Source organism: Ranitomeya variabilis, chromosome 3 (genome assembly GCF_051348905.1).
Source record: "Ranitomeya variabilis isolate aRanVar5 chromosome 3, aRanVar5.hap1, whole genome shotgun sequence".
Classification (NCBI taxonomy): domain Eukaryota; kingdom Metazoa; phylum Chordata; class Amphibia; order Anura; family Dendrobatidae; genus Ranitomeya; species Ranitomeya variabilis.
This window is the reverse complement of record NC_135234.1, coordinates 24258811-24263509: the sequence shown is the minus strand read 5'-3', so window position 1 is coordinate 24263509 and position 4699 is coordinate 24258811.

The window sequence follows — 4699 nt, the reverse complement described above, 5'->3', positions numbered from 1 at the left end:
AATTGTCATGCTGCGGAAAAAACAACGCTCCATTTCCGCGCCTTTTTTTCCGCAGCATGTGCACAGTGGATTGGGTTTTCCATAGGTTTACATGGTACTGTAGACCACATGGAAAACTGCTGCAGATCCGCAGCGTCAAAAACGCCGCGGATCCGCGGTAAAATCCGCAACGTGTGAACATGGCCTAACAGTTTTTCTTTTGGGATTGCTGGATATTTTTTTTTGCTATTGCTCTTATACCAATATTGTACCGCTCATATCCAGCAGAGCAAATTGTTAAAGAAAGATTGTTATATAAAATGGATTTCTTCCTGCGCAACAATGATTGAAAAAAATGATCAAACTCAAAACGTAACTGAAGAAAAATACCAACTATACAGCAAAATAAAAACTTAGAAAATCAGGCAATAATAATGAGCAGTTCAATAAAACGCAAAGTACACCCTGGATGATCACTACCATGTAATTCCATATTTTTCAGTCTTCATAAATTTGATTGTTCTAATAATTTGTCCCTTTAAAAAGAGATGAAAATATAATTCACAAAATACAGTATTAGACAATTCTTATTTTATAGGACCTGGAAAAAGCTTTGGAAAATAAAATATGAGATTAATCCTATGATGCATTGTTGAAAACAACTCTTTGGTGAGGGCCAGTGTAAAGGGAATACAATTTTGCTGGACTTGAACAAATTGAAACCCAATGTTAGTGAATCCGAATTTGTAAAATTCAAAGCAAGTTTGATTCACTCATCACTAGTCAGGTTTCATGTTCTCCATTGTTTTTGGCTGAGAAAACAAGAGCATGGCAGGACTGGTCGAATGCGACTGATGGTTGGACACTTTCAACTAATCTACTCTACATCCTAATCTGTCAGTGGATCCTTTGTATGAATGATCCTATGGACTCAATCTGGCCAATCATATTTGTATTTGTACAGCCAGATTAAGCTTATGCAAACAAAAAGCTATAGGATATCTATTATTATACCAATACAAAATCTAACAGCTACCTGGCACCTGATCTTTACACACAAAAGTCCTCCCATGAGTACGATGAAGATCACTGTGGTGATTATTCTCCAGTTGTTAGAAAATCCAAATATGTAGTCTAGAAAGAAAACTTGCATCTTCACACATAACCGTTGAGTTTCAACATGTGGCGGGTATCTGAAATAAATAGTTTTTACCAATTTTTCCTGATATGTGGTAATGGTGAGGAACTAAAGTCCCCATGGCCCCTCCTCATAAGTACTCAACTCTCCTCCTCCAAAACTAAGTTCACCATCACGGAAGATCAACTTTCCTCTTTACTCTCCAAGTCACGTCTCACCACTTGTGAACTTGACCCAATAAATTCTCTCCTCATTCCAAACCTTAGAACAGTCTTTATACCAAGCCTATCCCACCTCTTCAACCTGTCACTAACAACTGGTGTCTTCCCCTCATGATTCAAACATACCTCGATCACACCCATCCTCAAAAAGCCCTCCCTTGACCCATTCTCTGTGTCTAGCTATCGCCCCATCTAACTTCTCCCCTATGCCTCTAAACTACTGGAACAAATGTCCATTTTTATCTGTCTTCCCACTTCTCCTCTTGGTACCTCTTTGACCGCTAACAATCTGGCTTCCAACCTACTAACCGCCAAATCCAAGCGATGCTAATTTGTCCTCCTCCTTCTCCTGGACCTGGCATTTGCCCTTGACACAGTGGACCTTTGGCTCTCACTACAGACTCTATCATCTCTTGGCATCACAGACTTAGCCCTATCTTTAATCTCCTCATACTTAACAGATAGGACATTCAGTGTCTGCCACTCACACACCACCTACTCATCTCAACCCCTATCTGTCGGTGTCCCCCAGGGTCCAGTTCAAGGACCCTTGCTCTTCTCCATCTACACATTCAGCCTGGGACAGCTCATGGAGTCTCACGGCTTTCAGTATCATCTCTATGCCAATGACTCACAGATCTATCTTTCTGGACCTTATATCACCTCCTTACTAACCAGAATCCCACATCTGCCTGCTAGTTCACCTTTCTTCTCTGCTAGATTTCTAAAAGTTGAAATGGATAAAACCAAATTCATTATCTTCCCACAATCTCATTCAACCCCCAACTGACCTATCCATCAAAATCAATGGATGCCTGCTGTCCCCAGTCCCGCAAGCTTGACTCCGATCTTCTGATCTATTTTTCAAATCTGAAATTCAAACCCTTTCCACTTCCTGATGACTTCAACTCAAAAATATTTCCCGAGTAAGCACATTCCTCAACCATGAATTTGCAAAAACACTAGTGCATACCCTCATCATCTCTCGCTTTGCCTAGTGCAACCTCCTTCTCTGTGGCCTCCCTTCTAACACTCTCACACCCACCCAATCTATCCAAAACTCTGCTACCCGACTAATCCACCTGTCACACCGTTATTCCCCGGCTTCTTCCCTCTGTCAATCCCTGTACTGGCTCCCCATTGTCCAGAGACTCCTATTCAAAACACTAAGCATGGCATAGAAAGCCTTCCACAATGTATCTTGTCAATACGTCTGTGACATAGTCTGCCGGTACTTACCTGCACGCAACCTCCAATTGTTAGAAGATCTTCCCACAATCGCATACTCCTTTTCTCCCGTAGATCCCCTCTACTCTGGAAGTTTGTACCTCAACATATCATACTCTGGCCTACCATTGGAACCATCAAAAGGAACCTGAAGATGCACCTCTTCCAACAAGCCTATAACCTACCTTAACCATCGCTCCACCACACTTCTGCTCAAGCAGCTCTACCCTCACCTCCTGTATCTTCATCCATCTGTTGTAGATTGTGAGCCCTAGCGGACAGTGTCCTCTCTCCTCCAGTACCAGTCGGTGACTTGTATTGTTTAAGATTACTGTCCTTGTTTTTATGATTTATACCCCTTTTCACTTGTAAAGTGCCATGGAATAAATAATAATACTGCTATGCTGATGCCAAAGAAAGGGAATCGAGTAGACTATACAGTAACAGACTTTTTTTTAAAAAATGCGCAATTATACTATTTCTACTCTGGGGAAATTGATGACACTTTAGTGGTATGTGGCACTAATTTTGGGAAATGTTTGTACTCCTTGTTGGGTCTCCTTCATGTGTGTTGCCTGGATTTATCAGACCTCTCAGAGCACTAGGCCTACATCTATCACTCATCCACCTGTTACTGATCAGTGTTTCAGTTAGAAATGCTGCTCCAAGCCCTGTCCCAGGCCCTGTCCTATGCGTCCATGCTGAGCGTTTATACTATTTTGTACTCTGGGTCTATTGATGCCACTTTTCCAGGTGTTTGCCTCTAATTTGAACTGTTTTGGCAGCTTTTTGGCCCCCTGAAGGTGTGGTCTATGCGCTTAATTTTGCCTCCCATTGAACTCAGTGGGGTACAGATATGTTCGATGAACCGTTTGGCCAACTGTTCGGTGAACATCGGGCTGTTCACCGAATCCGAACCCGAACCTTGAAAGGTTCGCTCATCTCTAAACGTTACGAATCTGGTAAAATGGCGGGAAAAGCAGATTTCTTTTTCTCGCTTTCCAGTACATTATATAATGAAATCAATGAAAAGTACAACTCATCCTACAATAAACAAGCCCTCATATGGTCATGTGGATGGAAAAATAGAAAAGTTATGGGTCTTGGAAGGAGGGAAGGAAAAAACTAAAATGAAAAAAGTGAAAATAGCCCATTCATTAAGGGGTTTAGAATGTATGCAGCAGTGCTGGATCAGTGGAAAACCCAAGATCACGTGAGATCTCACTCTTTCACCACGAGAGCAGCCACATTAGGTTGTGAAATCCCACTTCGCATGCCGGAATTCCACAACACAGAAATTGTGACCCAACTTTGCGCTACATTACAGCTGCTTCAGAGAGGTTTTGTTACTGGATTACTTTTTAAAAATTCGACTTAGACTTAACCGCACCAGGGAAATAGTCACTGAATTTTTTCAGGTTTTTGTTATCATTAAAGAGATGTGAGAAAAATTTTAGATAAAATGCCTTAAGAAATCAAGAATTAAGGAATCAAGATGTCTCATTCTCCACATTGACACTGCCTTCTCTGCTCTACTAAATGGATGAGGTCATTCTGATTTAATTTGCTTTGCGGCTGACGGCTGAAGCACCTGGCGGTCCTGAACAGTCAGTCAGTAGGTGACCAGCCCTTAGGGCATCTGCCACTTAGCTCCCTGGCTCAATCACATTTTCTTACTGCTGTGAGCTGTATCTTTACGCTAGGCCAAAAGTCCCAGCTTTGACCAGGCTTGGGAAACCTTGCACAAGCACAGGTCATCTTTAGCCTAGTGGCAGCCAGAAGTCCAGACCTAGAGAGTCTGTTGTAAAGTTGTGACACATATCGTGACATTATGTCGCAGAGGGAAGGCCCAGCTGAGAGTGTGCAACTACGCTCGTAATGTCAGTGTGCATGCCCATTGTTAAGTTGCAGCGACATTATGCAACAAATAGACTCAAGATGACCCTGCCCTCTTGTGGTGTTGTCCAGAAACGAGTTGCGGCCAGATTTCCTGGTGAAGTTTCAGAGAGTGCCAATGGTAACAAGATGTGCTCCAAAATGAAGAGTGGAAAACAAGCAGAAGAGGTATCCGGAACGGAGAGCTGTGAAATAATTGTTTTATCTTTTTTTTTTTTTAGCTTTTTGCTGGCCAGTC